We start from the raw sequence: 19,872 nt of genomic DNA, 5'->3' as shown, positions 1-19,872 counted from the left end.
CCTAAGTTCCGAAAAGAGATTTTCAAAACTGTTAGCCACGGATTTGTATGAGAATTGGCCAATTGTCTGCAATCGGTCATACAATCTTGAGTCAATCTGGCCGCCGGGTTTGACTAAATTTTTAACCAGAGCAAGAGTGGGGCGACAGCAATTAAGTCCTCAATAGGCCGTAATCCCAGTTCCTCATGACAGATGATGTTTGCTACATTCTTGGGTACCATCAATAATCTATGCACAAATTTGTTTTCAACATGTTGGAGCGAGTCTGCTTTGGTCTGTCCCCACAGACCCGCCCCATATGTGGCTGCTGATACGCATTTGGAATTATAGAGCATAACAATCTGATGGACTGGTCTGTGGCCTAATTCAAGAGCAAAACAGAATATAGCTTCCAGGTTTCTCACCATTTGTTGGGTATTGATAATAAGGTGGGAATTCCATGACATAGAAGAGCTTACATGCAGACCTAAGTAACAAAAGTCTTTTACTTTATTTATGATGTTCTCTCTCATATTGAAACGTTTAGATCTTGTATTTCGGGGGCCATAAGTCATAGCATACGACTTCGTGAAATTTACTTTCAAGTCTAAGTCTTGCATAAAAATGTAAAAAAGGTCCAGCAAGCTTTGCAAACTATTCGCTGTACAGGTGATTAAAACCACATCATCGGCATACAGAAGGTCCAGGAGCTGTCTAAAACCCATTCTGGGGAAATCCTTTCCATTTTTTACAAAAAAAACATAAAGTCCATTAACATATAACAGAAACAAAAAGGTGCTAAAATGCAGCCCTGTCTAACTTCTCGCATAGATGGAAAGGGGGAAGACCTCTCTCTGTGCCGCCCATACTGCACCGAGACCGTTAGGTCAGTATAGAGGTGTTTGATTAGCTCCAGCAAGTTCCAATCAACCCCCAGAGATTCCATAATCAGCCAGAGCTTCCCTCTATTCACCAAATCAAAAGCACTTGATAGATCAATGAAAGCCAGGTGAATAGATTCTTTCCTAACAGTAACATATTTGCTAAGGATGAGGTGCAGATTTAATGCTTGTTCAACTGTACCTAGACTAGGTCCAAAACCATATTGGATTGGGGAGAGGATCTCTGCCTCCGCCGCCCATTCCTCCAACCGTGTCAAAATCACACTCCCCAGTATCATGGCAGTAGAATCTATGAGAGATTTGGCCTATAACAGTTTGGATCTTCCCTGTTACCATTTTTAAAAATGGGAATAATTATGGCCAGTTTCCAAAAAGAGGGAATACTGCTTTTAACTAAACTCCTTAATACATTTGTAACTAAAGGGCCCCAAAGATCCATCATAGACTTAAAGAGATCGACAGGGACCCCATCTGGGCCAGCTGCTTTACCTGGTCTTCGTCGACTAATTGCTGTGTTTACCTCATGTATCTCAAAGGATACGTCAATGATATTCAAATTATGTTCCACAGGGCTCTGGTCACTACATTCACCCCCCTCAAGTGAGAAATTACTTCCACATTGGAAGACACTCGTAAAATGATTCACCCAGACCTCTTCTGATAGCAAGCAGTCATCTTCTTTATTGACATGTTCTGAGAAATAAGGATGGTTTACCACCTTCCAAAATTGTGCTGTGTCCTTCAAATCGGTGGCTACCAAAAGCTCGTCCCATGCTCTAGATCTGATTTCAGATTTCCTCGCTGCCAGAGCTGCCTCATATTGTCCCCTTGCCGATCTAACTAAGTCACGAGAAAGGGGAATAGATCTAAGGGCTTTTTTAAATTCTTTGTCAGCTGCAATACAGGCAGAGTTAAACCATCAACAGGTCGCAGGGCCCCGGTGAGTTTTGTCACTCATTAGTACCTCTGAAACAGCATAACTTAAGTGTTCAAATTCCAGAACTAGGCAACCGTGGGGAGGATGTTGCGACAAGCAACCGGTAGTCTTTATTAGCGGAAGACCATTACCACGGGAACAGAGGTAGAGTGCTATTGAAAGAGAAGCATTTGCTGGGGTCTGCGCACTGAAGAAGCTGAGACCATACCTGTTTGGGACTCACTTCTGGGTTCAGACAGACCACAGGCCCCTCACATGGCTCATGTAGATGAGCGGTGAAAATCCTAAACTCTTGAGGTGGTCCATTTCCCTACAGGGGATGGACTTTACGGTGGAGCATCTCCCGGGGACTGTCCACGCCAGGGCTGATGGTCTCTCCAGATACTTCTGCCTTAGCGATGAGAGCTCCCAAGTGGTTGGGTAGCTCTTCCCACTTTCAGCTGGAGAGGGCACATGTTAGTCCTGACAGCCTTAGGGTAGTCACCCCCAACTTTTTTGCCTGCCTCCCTCCACTTTTTGACACTGTTTTTGCTGGTTTTAGGACTCTGTGCACTTTACCACTGCTAACCAGTGCTAAAGTGCATATGCTTTCTCCCTTAAAACATGGTAACCTTGGCTCATACCCAATTTACATATTTAATATACTTGTAAGTCCATAGTAAAGGGCACTGCATGTGCCCAGGGCCTGTAAATTAAATACTACTAGTTGGCCTGCAGCACTGATTGTCCCACCCACATAAGTAGCCCCTTAACCGTGTCTCAGGCCTGCCATTGCAAGGCCTGGGTATGCAGTTTCACTGCCACTTCGACTTGGCATTTAAGAGTACTTGCCAAGCCTTAAACTCCCCTTTTTCTACATATAAGTCACCCCAAAGGTAAGCCCTAGGTAACCCACAGAACAGGGTAATGTGTAGGTAAAAGGCAGGACACATATCTGTGTGTTTTATATGTCCTGGTATTGGAAAACTCCTAAATTCATTTTCTTCTGCTGTGAGGCCTGCTCCTTTCATAGGCTAACATTAGGGCTACACTCACATACAGTTTTAAGTGGTAGATTCTGATCAGAATGGGGTAGAGAGGTCATATTTAGTATGGCCATAATGGGAATACAAAATCCTGCTTACTGGTGAGGTTAGATTTTATATTACTATTTTAGAAATGCCACTTTTAGAAAGTGAGCATTGCTCTGCACTCAAATCCTTCTGTGCCTTACAATCTGTGTCTGGGCTGGGCTGGTTGACAGCTCCCTTGAGCATTTTACCCAGACAACCACAAACACAGGATGCTCAGTAACACCTGCACACATCTGCATACTGAATGGGTCTTCCTGGGCTGGAAGGGTGGAGGGCCTGACACATTTCAAAGGACAGTGGCCTGCCCTCAAACAATGGACTGCCAAACCCCCTACTGGGACAATGGCAGACAGGGTTGTACTGAAAGGGGACCTTGTGCACTTCAAAGGCACTTTTGGGTATATAAACCGGGTCCCTGATCCTATCAATTTAGATACTTTGGGCCACTTCAAGATACACCTTGAGACAGACACTGCCCCAGAACCTGCAACCTGCCAAGAGGAACTGCCTGGCTGCCCAAAGGACTCACTTGGACTGCTTTTTTGAGAAGGACTGCTGCCTTGCTGTTGCCCTGTTACCTTGCTGGCATCTGGCTCTGCTGAGAAGTGCTCACCCAGGGCTTGCATTGAGTTTGCCTCCTGTTCTTGAAGTCTCAAGGCAAAAAAGACTTCAACTCTGCAAATAAATTCCTTGTGCGCCGAAAATTGACGCACAGCCTGCCGGAATCAACGCACAGCCTGCCTCGCAGAAAAGAATCACCGCCTCACCAACCCCGAACGATGCAGCCCGGCAGCCCGAGGGGAGATCGACGCAGCGTTAGCGTTGCAACTGGAACTTCGACACACAGCCCACCTGATCATCGCATTGCCGTCCCGGAACGATGCAGCCCGTTTTCCTGCACGAAGAATGGACGCAGCACCTACTGGGCGACAGAAACACTGACGCATCACCCACAAGATCAACTCAACCCCTGTGACTTGGTCCTGCATGCCCAGGATTTCTCCACATCTTTCTTGGGCGACAAAAGACCCCGCATCGCAAGGAGGATTCAAGCCTGCAGCTGGAATTCAATGCAAAGCCCTTTTTGTGTGGAAGAGTAGAAGTATTATCTGTGTGCACCCGGAAATCACACACCCTTCGTTATCCACTCATCTCCTCCTCTGCGGTCTCCGTGCGTGTACTTTGTGCTTTCTAGAGACATTTGTTGCATTTAAGAATTTAAGACTATTCTTACTGATATCAAAGTGTTATTTTCAATTAGAGATTATATAATCTTACTAGTTTTGACCTTAATTTAATCAGATAAATATCTTATATTTTTCTAAACTTGTGTGTCTTTCTGTGGTGTTTTCATTGTTATTGCATGATTTATTGCACAAATGATTTACACATTGACTTCTTAGTTAAGCCTGACTGCTCAGAGCCAAGCTACCAGAGGTTGGGCACAGGATAATGTGTATTGTGTGTGACAACCTGACAGGAGTGAGGGTCCTTGCTTGGACAGGGTGTAACCTGACTGCCAACCAAAGACCCCATTTCTAACACTGGTTTATTGTTTTTGCACATTTTAACACTGCTGATCAGTGCTAAAGTGCAGGTGCTCCCTAGGTAAATTGTACTGTTGATTGGTTTATGCTTAATTGGCATATTTGATTAATTGGTAAAGTGCACCAGAGGTGCCAAGGGCCTGTAAATCAAATGCTACTAGTGGCACTTCATCACTGATTGTGCCACCCACATAAGTAGCCCTGTAAACGTGGCTCAGACCTGCTAAAGCAGTGTCTGTGTGTACAGATTTAAACTGCAAATTTGATCCACTTGCCAGGACCAAACCTTCCCTTTAGTACATGTGAGGCACCCCTAAGGTAGCCCCTAGGTAGCCCCATGGGCAGGTGCAGTGTATTTAAAAGGTAGGACATGTACTGGGGTGCTGTACTTGCCCTAACAGTGAAATACTGTCAAAAATGGGTTTCAATGTTGAAAGGCCTATCTCCCTCATAGGTTAACAGGGGGGCTGCCTTTAATTTACTTTAAAGTGCAGAATCCGTTTGAGGGAAGATAGAAATATGGAGTTTGGGGTCTCTAAATACATATTTTAGTGAAGTTAGTTTTTAGATTGTGAGTTGGAAAGTAGGCATTTTCTTGCTTAGCCCAGTCTATAACTCTGCCTGTTTGTGGATTCCCTGTCTGTGTTAGTTAGACAGTTGGGCTGTTGTGAATTCCCTCAGACAGTGATACAAAGGGCTCTGGGGTGTAGCCTGCATATCCTGATGGGCCATCGGAGCTAGAGTGGAGGGAGGAGTGGTCGCTTACCCCTAAACGGACTGTTCTGGCCCTCACACAATGCAGTCTCCAAACCCCTGGTGTGTGTCTGGGGCCTGGCCTGGGCAAGGAAGGATCTTGCAAACACCTGAGACATTGCTTTGAAGTTTTCCAACTTCAAAGGCAGAATGTGATAGAAGAAGACCCAAAACCCTAGACTTTTAGAATCTTTCTGAAATCAAGAGAAACCTCTGCCAAGGAGAAAGAGCTGAAGAGCTGGAGGAGGAGTACTGTCCCTTTGCTGTGTTGCTTTGCTGGACTGGCCGGCAGTTGCTGCTTTTGCCTGAAAAGAGTGCAAAGGGTGAACCTTGCTGTGTGTCCTGCTTCTGAAAGTTCTCCAAGGGCTTGGAGTAAAGCTCGCCTCCTGTTGGAAGTCTCAGGGACACCAAAGACTTCAGTTTCCTCGACCTGCAGCACTGGGAACTGAGTGTTTTGTGCTGTTCAAGAGGAGAAACCACTGCAATGCCACCAACTGCCGACGCCGCACAGAGTCACATTGCCCCGCTTCGCACCGTGACACTGGTCTTACCAATGCCATTTTTGAATGACTTCACTGAGCCCCTGGACTCACCGCAACCTGTGGGCCCGCACTCTGGCATCGTCTGCTCACACCGCAGCCTGGGCATCCCTGACACCACCGCTCCTGCTGACACCAGTGCCGCTGCCTGCACCGTGGACAGTGGACACCGATTGTGAGGTACACGAAGCACCATCCCGCCCCCGCACCGCAGCCCCCGTCCACCGACGCCAGCATCATCAACTTCAGTGTCATCACCTGGCCTTCTGCCTGCACAGTGGCCTGTGGACTTCGCTCGTGAGCGGCACGAAGCACAGCCCCGTCCCACACCGCTGGCTTGGGCCTACCAACGACAGCACTTTAGCAATGATGACGCTCCCCGCTCCACCTTCAGCTCCACTCCACATTTTTTGCTTACTTTTTCTCCTCCGCTGCGTCCCCTGCGGCCCCTCCCGCCTCCCCTCCTTCTCACTGCTTCTTTTCCTAATTTCCTGCCGCTGCATCCCCTGTGGCCCCTCCCGCCTCCCCCCTCCTTCTCACCGCTTCTTTTCCTAATTTCCCGCCGCTGGGCCCCCTGCGGCCCCTCCCACCTCCCCCTCCTTCTCACCGCTTCTTTTCCTAATTTCCTGCTGCTGCGCCCCCTGCGGCCCCACCCCCCAGGCCTCTCATTTGTCAGGCCCTCCCGCCTCCCAGCTGCCACTCCCACCCTCCCCTCCTCTTATGGCAGCCACGGCGTGGTAGCATGGAGCAACCTTTGACCCTTCTTCTGCAGGAAGGTCGCTCCCCGCTCCGCCTTCCGCGCCACCTCCACTCCGCATTTTTGCTTACTTTTTCCCTGCCGCTGCATCCCCTGCGGCCCCTCCCGCCTCCCCCCTCCTTCTCACCGCTTCTTTTCCTAATTTCCCGCCACTGCGTCCCCTGCGGCCCCTCCCACCTCCCCCCTCCTTCTCACCGCTTCTTTTCCTAATTTCCCGCCGATGCGCCCCCTGCGGCCCCCCCGCCTCCCCACTTCTTCTCACCTATTCTTTTCCTAATTTCCCGCCGCTGCACCCCCTGCGGCCCCACCCCCCAGCCTTCTCATTCGTCAGGCCCTCCCGCCTCCCAGTTGCTACTCCCACCCTCCCCTCCTCTTATGGCAGCCGCGGCACGGTAGCAGGGAACAACCTTTGATCCTTCTTCTGCAGGCAGATCGCTCCCCGTTCCACCTTCCGCGTCACCTCCACATTTTTTGCTTACTTTTTCCCCGCTGCTGCGCCCCCTCCGGCCCCACCCCCATCCCTCTCATTCGTCAGGCACTCGCAGCTGCCACTCCCACCCTCCCCTTCTCCTAAGGCAGCCACGGTGCGGTGTGCCGCTGTCGCGCCAAAGGCAAGCCCGCACCTGGACCGCGCCTAGCACCAGAACCCCTGGCCCCAGCAACAGCCACTCCACCATCATTCGCTACGATGGCAACACCCTCCACGCACTCAACACCAGCCGAGACACCACCTGCTTCCAGGCCTCTCCAAAGAGCACGCATGGACCCTTCTCCTGCAACAACTGTAGCTTCACCTGCAACAGAGCCCACATACCTCTTAGGAGCAAGACCAACCACCTCCGTTGCATACTCCTCAACACCCGCTCAGCACGCAAGCACGTCATCGAAGTCTGGGACCTGCTCGACTCCACCTCTCCGGACGTGGCCTTTCTAACTGAAACTTTGTGGAACGACTCCTCAGCACCCGACATCGCCAAAGCCATCCCAAACGGATACAAAGTCGCTCGCCGAGACCGCACCAACAGAACCGGAGGAGTCATAGCCATCGTCCACAAAGCCACCCTCGAAGTCAAAACCACCCTGGATGACTCCTTCAGCGCCGCCGAACTCCTTCACTTCCAAGTCCGGACAGACCCCAACACCACGCTCAGAGGAACACTCATCTATAGACCCCCTGGGCTCCTTTCAGCAACGCCATTGCCGACCTGGCCAGCAACCACGCACTCGCCTCCACGGACTACATCCTCCTCGGGGACCTGAACTTCCACCTCGAAAACAACAATGACACCAACTCCACCACCCTCACCGAAAACCTTGCCAACCTCGGCTTCACACAGCTCGTCAACACACCCACCCACACAGCCGGTCACACCCTTGACCCCATCTTCTCCACAAACAACGACGTCACCTTCAACCATACCACCGAACTCTACTGGACCGACCACCACTGCGTCCACTTCACCTTCTAGATGCAGACAGAACACTACCTCACCGAACAACCGCCCCGCCGACAATGGGGCAAAGTCACTGAACTTCAACTAACCAACGCCTTAGCCCAGAAACCGCCCGTCAACCCCACCGACCCTGCCATCACCGCACACAACCTCAAACTATGGATCACTGACTGCGCTGACCACCTTGCTCCACTCAGAAATCCCTCCAACAACCACATCAACAAAAAAGCCACCTGGTTCACCGACGACCTCCAAGCCTCCAAACGCCACTGCCGAAAACTCAAGCAAATATGGCTACTCAAACGCACTCCAGACAACCACACGGCACTCAAGGATGCCACACGCAAACACCATCAACTCATCAGGCTAGCAAAAAGATCCTCCTTCAAGACCTGCCTAGAAAACAACGCCCACGACTGCAAAGAACTTTTCAGCATCGTAAAAGAACTCTCCAACCCAAACACCACCGTCAACTACATCACCCCCTCCCAAGAACTATGCGACGCCCTTCAACCGCCTTCCACCGAAAAATCACGGATATCCACGACAGCTTCAACTCCCCTCACACTCCGGACGCTCCTACCCTACCCACCACAAACTCCACCCGCTCTAGCCAACTGACCTCCTGGACCACCATCAGCGACGACAAAACCCGCAAGACCATGAACTCCATCCACTCCAGATCACCATCAGACCCCTGCCCACACCACATCTTTAACAAAGCAGACACAACCATCGCACCACACCTACGGAAAGCCATCAACATCTCCTTCGAAACTGCAAGATTCCCGGAAAGCTGGAAACACGCCAAAATCAACGCCCTTCTCAAGAAACCAAAGGCGGACCCCAAGGACCTGAAAAACTTCTGGCCCATGTCTCTGCTCCCTTTCCCGGCAAAGGTCATCGAGAAAATCGTCAACACCCAGCTCACCCAGTACCTCGAAGACAACAACATCCTCGACCCCTCCCAGTCCAGCTTCAGATGCAACCACAGCACCGAAACCGCCCTCCTCGCCGCCACAGACGACATCGACAATGGAGAAACATCAGCCCTCATCCTCCTAGACCTATCAGCCGCCTTTGACACCGTCTGTCACCATACCCTTAAATCCCGCCTCCACGCAGCAGGAATCCAGGACCAGGCCCTCGAATGGACCGCATCCTTCCTCGCCGGCAGAACCCAAAGAGTCCGCCTCCCCGTACCAATCCAAAGCCTTCAACAACATCTGTGGCGTACCCCAGGGCTCATCCCTCAGCCCAACGCTGTTCAACATCTACATGGCCCCCCTTGCACAAGTGGCCCGTCAGCACAACCTCAACATCATCTCCCACGCAGACAACACCCAACTCATCTTCTCCCTCACCAAGGACCCGCACACCGCCAAAACCAACCTCCACGAGGGACTAAAAGCCATCACTGACTGATGAGAGACAGCCAGATAAAACTGAACTCGGACAAAACAGAGGTCCTCATCCTTGGGCGCACCCCCTCCGAATGGGACAACTCATGGTGGCCGACCACACTAGGTCCTCCACCGACTCCCACCAAGAGCGCACGAAACCTCGGCTTCACCCTCGACTCCTCACTCTCCATGTCAAAGCAGGTCAGCGCCATCTCCTCCTCCTGCTACAATACCCTCCTCATGCTCCCCAGAGTTTACAAATGGATCCCAACAGAAGCAAGAAAAACGGTAACCCAGGCCCTCGTCAGCAGCAGACTCGACTACGGCAACGCCCTCCACACCGGTATCTCATCCAAACTCCTACAACACCTCCAACGCATCCAAAATGCCTCCGCCCGACTCATCCTCAACATCCCTCGCCACTGCCAAATCACCCCCCCACCTAAGAGGCCTGCACTGGCTCCCAGTCAACAAGAGGATCACCTTCAAGCTCCTCACCCACGCACACAAGGCACTCCACAGCACCGGACCAACATACCTGAACAACAGACTCAGCTTCTACACCCCCACCCGGCAACTCCGCTCCGCCAACCTCGCCCTCGCCTCTATCCCCCTCATCCGGCGCAAATCTTCCGGCAGCAGATCATTCTCGTACTTCGCCGCCAAAACCTGGAACACCCTCCCGCCGGATCTACGACAGACCCAGGAACTTCTTTCCTTCAGAAAACTCCACAAGACTTGGCTCTTCGAGCAGTAGCAGCACCCTCCCCCTCCCCCCCAGCGCCTTGAAACCCTCACGGGTATGTAGCGCGCTTTACAAATTGATTGATTGATTGATGACGACACTGCCTGCACCGTACCCTGGTGGCACTGCACGTCGCACTGCCCTGCTTCACACCACAGCCCTGATCTCACCGATGCCTCTGGATGCTGTCACCAAGCCTGTGGTCACAGTACATTGCATCGTCCTGCTTCGCACCACAGTCCTGATACCATCCACGCCAGCACTCCTCACTTCCTCAGCCTGGAGTTCGATCTGCAAGGCTTGTGACTTCAAGGGCCCGACGACTCCCGCACCAACTCAGAAAACGACACGGAGATGCCGCTCTCCGGAGCTCACCGGGAGGATCACGATGCCCGGCAATTCCAAAGGTACTGTTTACGGGTCTTCCCAACACCGTAGCTGGCCCGTGATGCTGCGGCTGGCCTGGACTGTTGGTTTTGTTGATCACAACTCAGTGATAGTCTCAGGTGGAGCTATCGACTTCAAGGAACTATATTTTTGAGTAAATCTTGCACAATTCATAAATTTGTTACTGTATAGTGGATTTTTATCGTATTTGGTCATGTTTTATGTAGATAAATATTGGTTATTTTTCAGAAACTGGTATGGTGTCCCTTTGTAGTGTCTTCATTTATTACTGTGCTTTGCACTTTGCACATTGCTTCTGAGATAGGCCTGACTGCTCGTGCCAAGCTACCAAGGGGGTTAGCGGGGTCATTTGAGCAGGTATCTCCCCTATCCCGACTAGAGTGAGGGTCCCTACTTGGACAGGGTGCAAACTGACTGCTAATTAGAGACCCCATTCCCCATGGCTATTACACAAGACAACTACACCATCACACATTCCGGTAACAGAACCCTGAAAGACAGTCACAACCTCAAGCTCAATCTTCAGCTTACAATCAACAGATTAGAAACAACCCAACCAGCAAACTACTTTCAATATGAAGGTAATTTAAGGAGTGCTGACCTATGGTTCATCAGAATATTATATAGGTATGTAATTCCATATATAACATTTGTGGCCCAACTAATACTAATACCATAACACTTAATAGTGGCAGCCAACTGTAACCTACACCTCTCACATTCACATAAGACATATCTGCTCCGAGGGCTGTTTATCACCATTACTGTGCAACCAATAAACTAGCCATCACTAAATGAACAGGCATAGAATAACAAAAGAGATCTGTCATACAATGTAGGTCAATCATGATACTTTAATTTATTCCACCCACGTGCCACTGGATTCAAGCTAGCCTGGCTAATGAGGGGTGAAACCCCGAAACCGGTCCCAGGATGCTTGTTTCCAGTCCAGGGAAGACCTGGCCTGGCTGTTCGGACTGGACTGTTCCCATGGGGAACAGGGTAAAGACTGATTTGCATATGGCTGGGTCCAAACTGGAATGGCATGGCCAGCAACAAAACAATGAATTTAGGCCCAGATCTCTGTACTGGGGGTGAATGTTTGACATTGTTCAGCATTCCGTCCATCACTTGTTCTTTTTCCCAAATATCTATACACACTATGGCAACTTCTTTACATCTAACAATGACACTCATATATGGGAGTATAGCAACAATGCACATCCCAGCAGATCTTTTCACTTCTTGCTTTCTGCAACCATGTCAGGGCCATCATTATACACAAGATTTCTAACTGGACAACCCAGGGCAGCAACAGGCTAAGCAGGCTCCTGTCTTGAGAAATACCTAAATGGACCTGCAGAGCAGTTAAAAGCTAATAGCAAGAGTGTGGAATTGAAATAAATATCTGCTTGTCCATGGGACAGGTTGCTCCATAAATCTACTTGTTTTGGTGCCATGTAGTGCAGTGACAAATTATGGCAGCAATCTCATTATATAAGAGCTCTGATAATAGTCTCGCTGATTATGCCAGTGCTAATAATATAGCAGGACTTGGAAACTAGCAAATTCCCTATTTTGCCACCTTTCCCATGATCTACATACTGGGACTATAGCCAGCGTTAACCAATAGTTCCAGGGCTGTAATTCCCTTTTTGAGTCTATGCAAACCTACTAACTTGCATGTTTTAAGGGTTTTCACCAGCTCTTCTCTAATCTTTTGCCACACTGAGAAAGGTTGGAAAGTAACTCCTGACAAGGGCAGAAGTAAAACATCTTTCAGGGATGAAATAAAAGTGGTGAGAAAGAAAAAGAACTTATAAACGCTCAACAGGTTTTCACATGAGCAAATCTGCACATGCATATATGCTTGTGGTAAAATATAATTCACAAATATTTTCTCTGAGTACATTTTTCTGGTCTACTTCTGTAAATTTGTGTGAATTCATGAAATATGTAAATCTGCACCAATGAAAGGACATATACCATGATTGCACTTCTATGACTTTCTTAAAGTCTGCCGTTAACCAAGACCTTTTGATTTTATTAAAATTTTCTGTCTCTCTCCCTCTTTTTTCATCTGTTGGCTGCCTTCATTGTGAGTGATAGCAATTTGCTCTTTCACAAGGAGCATATTGGCACGCAAAGTAGTTTTGTTCAGTGCGAGAAACTTCTATGACCATATGTGCTTTTTTGAGACCAAAACTATTTTTGCTTTTTGATAATGTTTGTTGCAATGGTGAGGACTGAGGCACGCCCACAACAATAAAGTTTTACAAAAGCCATGATAAAACAACGAGACACATTGACAAAATTAAAAGACTGACCACCAATGTTGGACCTATTGGCTTTGCCAATGCTTATTTATTTTCATGTTTCCCATATTCTTGTTGAAACGGGTTACACTGATTTTCCATTATGAATTTTTTGGGAAATGCTGCCATGCATCAACACATTTTAGTAGATGAAGTTTCAAAGAAATGGAACCTAAAATTTCACAGTAATTTAGCAAAATTATTTTCCTAGTTGCAATTTTTATGAACATTTTATTTTGAAAGCAAAGAATCATCAATCTTGCTTTCAAGCTTCTGTAAATATTTGCATCTAATCTGAGAGCAATCTGTGAGCATTATAGGTAGCCTCACATTTTTGAACTTTGCAAAGGGGTGTACAATTTTTTTTGTAACTGGAACCACTTTCAGTAGTCCAGTCTTACCCTAATAAGAAAGGCTTTGCATTAATGAACGATAAATACAAGGATAAACGGCACTAACATTTAGGCACAAATATTACCACAACTGCAGACATTTCCCTTCCCTGCTCCATAATGTGTTACTATAAACTGGCAGTCAAAGGGTTTGTACTGCAGGGGGTTGGCCTACTTCTCCAGGGACAAAATAAACATTAAAACATGTTGTTGAAGAACCAGAACCTTATGGGCCTGGCGGCGCAGGGTACGCCTGAAATCTCCTTGGATTCACCTGCCTCAACTAACAGAGACACGGGACACTCTGTCAGGCGTAAAAGATCAGATTTTATTAGCTGCAGCTAGTACAGTTGTCCAAGAAGTACACAAGGTATGTTCTCAGGAGACTGCCACTTTACTTTGTGGCGCACAATCTTATATACCGTATAAAAACCATTTATTAACTACATACACTCCCAGAACACATAGAAAGGAGCCAGTAAGAATAATGTAAAGATAGAACAGAGCCAATAGAAATGTCGGAAAACAAGACAGCACCAATAGAAGGAATTGGAAAACAAAGTATCAAGTGACTTAAGGTTGCCTCCCCTCCAGCTGTGTTTGTCACCCCTCCCTTGAACTAATTCATTAACCGATCCACAACGAAGTTGCATGTGGTGCGATAAGTTTGTGTGCGTTTGGAGGACAGTTGTGAAATGAGAGATTACTAGCAAAGGACAGCGAAGGCCAGACGATAAGATAAGATCGGCGGAGAATAGTGTGAGCCTACAGATAGTTGAAACAAGGATTAGAAAACCAGACAGGGATTAGTGTACTCGGTCAGACCTTAATACCAGCCTTGTAAAGATAGAGGCAGAAGGCTGTTTTGAACACCATGTTGCAGAATAAGCAGAAAAGGCAGAATGGACTTCGTTCGCTGTGCTGCCTGAGTGAAGGCAACATAAAATGGCGGCGGGCCACAAAATGGCGGGTCGATACGATCGTATTAAAAATCGAATTTCCTCAAACCCTCCTTTTGCCAGAACTCAGGCAAGATACACAAACTCATGTTAATCTGAGTCGATGTCTATGGCCATGAGGTCATCAAGCTGTTGCTGTACCATCATTTTGATATTCTCTGCTCTTTGTGACTTGGGTTTGGGAATACATGCAGTAGCACATAGGTTGCAGATGGCAGGACCGCAGTGCATACAAAGACAACAAGAGAATATAAAAGCTAAAATTACTCCAAAGAATGTCAATACCTTCCAACCCCATTTGGACAGTAATCCCCAAAACCACTCTGAAAAGGACCAATCTCCTTTGTCCTGATGAATCGACTCGGAGATTATGTGTAACTTAGAGATAGCTTGGTATACTGTCGGAGCGTCATTAGGTATGAAAATACAGCAACTTGATCCGATCAATTTGCATACTCCACCACGGTCCGCAAGAACAAAGTCTAAGGCAACACGGTTCTGCAAGGTCATAAGACGATCAGCCTGTAGTTCAGCTGTAATGTTACTTAAAGCTCCTACAGTGATGTCTATGGTGGTTTCTACGACACGAACCAATTGCCTTATATTTCTGCTGTTGGCCATTGGACCCCAGAAGGGAAGAAATCCTTTGAGGAAATCTCCTCCCTCTTGTCCTGCTGTGTCTTTCGAATCCACAATCCCTCTGCCATATCTATTTTTATGATGGTTCGCAGGAGCGGTGTATGTAGGGGGAAGAAGAAAGGCTATATAACAAGTACCAGAGAAATCAGCTGGCAACCATGTATAAGCCCTATCGTGGCAAACGAAGTATGTACCTTGAGATGGTACTAACGGCAGTGAATTCAGGGCTGAATAAACATATGTATGGGAACATAAACTTTCTCTTTGTCCGGTGTTTGGAGTTCTACCATTTATTTGCAGACAGAAATTTCCTTGTTGGGGTATGACCCATATCGGAGGAGATTTTCCTTGCTCAACCTTATCATTGAGGCTGGAAATGTAATTAGTTATGTTCCAATTGGTATATGCTTTTCTTTCATCTATGGAAGCTTCACTTTTTTCCATGATTTTAGCCATAGCTACCATTCCCTTTATCAATAAATTATGACTGAAATCTGAACCAACACTATGTGAACTGACAGGTTGTTTAATTTTACTTTGATATGCATTATTGAAAATGACAAAATAAGCCCAAGCGGAACCTTCATAGGAGAATGGAAGAACTAAATATGGCATTCCTTTTTCTACCGTATGTGGTATGAGTCCACACACCCAACAGTCAGTTGTATTGATCACTAACTGATGTTGATGTAACAACTGGACGAAGGAATTGTTAAAGTATTCAGTTCTTCTGATGAGTTCATGCTGGGGAAGAGTGTGAAATAGGTGCGGAGAGATAGTAGAAGAAGATGTAGAGGTAGGAGAAGAGACAACTTTTTGCTGCAGAGTAATAATGATCCAGTTTACAGATGCCAAAAGAATACACGACAATATAATGACGCATAGAGCAATACTACAACGACTACATATTTCTTTACAATTATTCTTTACATTTTTACTTTCTCTTTTATCTAATGTAGCCTCCATCTTTCTAAGTGGATGCTCACGGCAATCTTCCTCAATCACTGTAGTCACGATTATCTACCGTCCTATGACACTGTGAGGTCCTGCAGGCCTATTGCCACTTACTCAGGTCGTGACTAAGACTCCTACCGTGACCCTGCAACCGGGATAGAGTACTACATAGGAGAGAAAGTTACAAGTTCTTTGGTCTTGGTCTCAAATTATAGCGTTCCTGTCCAGAGGCAGTCTGGTTTTGAAACAATGTTCCTGGATTTGTCGTGTTCAAGCGACGATGCGATGGTATTGCTTCTTGAAGGATGTCGTCGTCCTCTTTCTCAGAAAGTGTTCCAATTAGACGCGCATCACTGAATGGTACAAATTGCGGAACTTTCTCACTTTCAGAGTCACTGATGCCTCTACGGACCCACTGATCGAAAGGCAAGGGCAAAGGCACTTTCTTGCAGTGCACGGCATGCACCCAGTTTTTCTTTCCTTCGACTTTAACTGCTGTTCTTGTGGTCAAAAGAACCAGGCGTGGCTCTCTCCATCTGGGCTCCAAATTTCTCTGTCGTTGGAAATTTTTCGTGCAGACCCAGTCACCTGGTCGGATGGAATGACCTGGGTCTGTGGAAGCCTCTGGTAGAGCACTCTGAACCTGTTGATGAAGAACACGCAATTTAGTTGTAAGGTCATGCAAGTAGTCAATCAACATCGGGTATGGCAAGTCTGAGTATTTCTTAGGGCGAGGAACTCCCCATACATTAGCTGGGCGACCAAATATCACTTCGTAAGGGCTAAGCCCCAAACGAGAGTGTACTGCTGTTCTGGTGGACAGAAGAGCCAATGGTAAAGCATCAGGCCAATTAAGTCCTGTGCTAGCTTGCACCTTAGCAATTTTAAGCTTCAAGGTTCCATTGTAGCATTCTACTAAACCAGCCGACTGTGGGTGATTCGCCGCGTGGAACTTCTGTTTTATGCCAAGACCTGCACAAACTTTTTGCATGACTTGACCCACAAATTCGCTCCCATTGTCACTCCAGACAATGCGCGGCAAACCAAACCTAGGGAAGAATTCTTTCAAAAGTATTTTGGCAGTTGATAAAGCAGTATTGTCCTTCAGAGGGTAGGCTTCTACCCATCTAGAAAAAGCACATACTACCACCAGAACATATTTGAGGTTGTTGCATCGTTCCATGTGAATATAATCGATCTGCAACACCTCAAATGGATATGTTGGAGGAGCAAAATGACCTGCTGGAGTTGGGGTTCCCTTTCCCGGATTGTACATCAAGCAAACAATACAATGTTTTACTACATTATTTGCACACTTTGGGATCCCCTCATTTTGCCACACTGGAGCCAGAAGTTTACATATTCCTTTTGCACTTAGGTGAGCTGGACCATGTGCCATAGTAACTACAGGTAGTACATAAGCATCTGGTAACAGCCAACGTTGATGTTCTGATAATTCAACCCAACATCCCATCTCATCTAACATTCCTGTACTTTCCTTCCACTTTCTCAACTCATTCTCCGTAGCCTCTCTTTGAATTGATTTCACACTCTCTACTGTATCTTCACACATTCCCTTTTCTCTTACGCAGTTTGCGGGACCTGCAACATACATTCGACTTGTGTTGTCTCTGGCTGTCTTTTTCGCTACCTCATCTGCAAATGCATTTCCTCGACCAACATCGTCCACAATCTTTTTGTGTGCACTACACTTCACGATTGCTATCTGAGTAGGCATTGTAAGTGACTCAAGAAGTTCAGTCACTAATTGACCATGTTGTATCTTAGTACCATGGGAAGTAAAGAATCCTCTTTCCTTCCATAAGCGCCCAAAGTTAAACGCTACACCAAAAGCGTATTGGCTATCAGTGTACACGTTTACTCTTTTTCCTTTGGATAACACACACGCTCTAGTTAAGGCTATCAATTCAGCTGCCTGAGCTGAATTATGTCTAATGCGTGCTGTCTCCACAATCGTATGCAAAGTAGTAATAGCGTAGGCTGAAACTGTATCTCCATTCGGGAGCTTGAAACAAGAACCATCTACCCATAGTGTTCCATCTGGATTCACCAATGGCGTGTCTTTTAGGTCAATTCTTCCCTTAGTCTCTTCTTCAGTACGGAGAAAACAATCATGCTGTTCAGAGACATCTCTCTCTTCTGGAAGAGGCAACAAAGTAGCTGGATTCAGGGTATTACATCGTTTGATGTGTATGTGACTAGCCAAAAGCGTCAGCTCATATCCGGACAACCGAGCACTCGTAAGATGCTGCGTTTTTGTCCTATTTAGTAAAATATCCACTGCATGTGGCACCATAACAATGAGAGTATTATCTAGCACTACTCCAGCAGACTGTCGAATAGAAATTGCTGCTGCCGCTGTCGCCTTAAGACAACTAGGCAATGCTTTAGCTACTGGATCTAACGTAGCTGAGAAATATGCGCATGGTCGCTGTTGATCTCCAAAACGCTGCGTTAAGACTGACAATGCACAACCCTCTCTTTCGTGGACATAGAGCGTAAAGGGCTTACTGTAATCAGGAGTACCCAATACAGGAGCAGAACACAAAGCAATACGCAAATCAGTAAAACTCTTCTGACACTCGTCAGTCCACGGAAGAGGCTGAGGCGTATCTTTTAAAGTTAGCGCCAACAGCGGTTTAGCCAATAAAGAGAAACTCGGAATCCACTGTCTACAATAAGAAGTAATGCCCAAAAAGGCACGTACCTCTCTTTGTGTGGATGGCACTGACATTTGTGCAATTGCCTGAATTCGTTCGGGGGTCAATCGTCGTCCCTCCTTTGACAAGAGATGACCCAAATAAGTCACCTCGCGACAGACATATTGTAATTTAGAAGGAGAAACCTTGTGATTCAGATCAAACAAATGACGCAACAGTGCAACGGTCACGTTTTTGCAAATCTCCTCTGAATCAGCTGCAACTAATAAGTCATCCATGTACTGAATGAGAGCGGCACCGGACGGTAAGGAAAAGGCATCAAGATGACATTTTAGAGCTTGACTGTAAACAGAGGGACTTTCACAATAACCTTGAGGTGCGCGTTTAAACCGGAAGCTTCGGCCTCCGAGGGAAAAACCAAAAATATCTCTACTCTCTTCGGCGATGGGAATACTAAAGAAAGCATTCTTTAAATCGATAACTGAAAACCAAGTCGCTGTAGAAGGTATCATCGTCAACAGAGCAGTGATATCTGGGACTACAGGAAACTGCGGTACGACAATCTTGTTTACCTCCCGAAGATCAATTACAAAACGATAAACAGGAGGCTGAGAAGGATCAGTGCGTTTAAGAATCGGAAGAACAGGACTGTTACATGTATTTCCTCTCGTTTCCTCAACCACACCCTTCTGAATCAAATCATGGACAATTTCCAGAAGTGCTTTCTCACCTTCAGTAGAGATTCTGTATTGCGGAATACGTGGCATTTCGGCATTGGGCTTAAGAGTAACAACATAAGGTGGGATCTCAAGACAACCAACGTCATTCGGACCCGTAGCCCAAAGCGTTTCGGGAAGAGAAAGCAATTCAGGTGGGAATTGATCTTTTGATAAGTACATTGGACTAGTCATTTTCTGTCCTAGAGTGAGGTATACATCAGAAGGTGAACAATATATCGTAGCATGCATTCTTTTTAATAGATCTAAACCCAACAGATTTTCACCACAACCATTCGTTAGAAGAAGCGGAGCTTCTAAATCATAAGGGCCTATTGAAACAGGCAAAGGGCAAGAAACTGGATTGCGAACAGGGGCGCCAGAAAATCCTACAGATACATTCGTTAAGCCAGACAAAGGTGCGCCAGGGAGTTTAGAATGAATGATAGAGCTTCTCATGGCACCAGTATCTAAAAGAAATGGCTCTGAAACACCCATTGTAGTGACATTAACATAAGGTCCATTCTGATCCACTGGAATTGACGTAACCCCCTTACTTTGTCCATGGCTGTCCTATTCAAAATGAAGACTTTCATTCCCTCCTTCAATATACTGATCCTCACTGTAATACTGTGTAGACCTAACATTTTGCTGGTCAAAGTAATTTCCGGAATTTGGAGGAACAAAAGAACGCTGCCCTTGGGTTAACACACCTCGAC

This window comes from Pleurodeles waltl, chromosome 3_1 (assembly GCF_031143425.1).
Source record: "Pleurodeles waltl isolate 20211129_DDA chromosome 3_1, aPleWal1.hap1.20221129, whole genome shotgun sequence".
NCBI classification, from domain to species: domain Eukaryota; kingdom Metazoa; phylum Chordata; class Amphibia; order Caudata; family Salamandridae; genus Pleurodeles; species Pleurodeles waltl.
Note: the sequence above shows the minus strand (reverse complement) of the source record.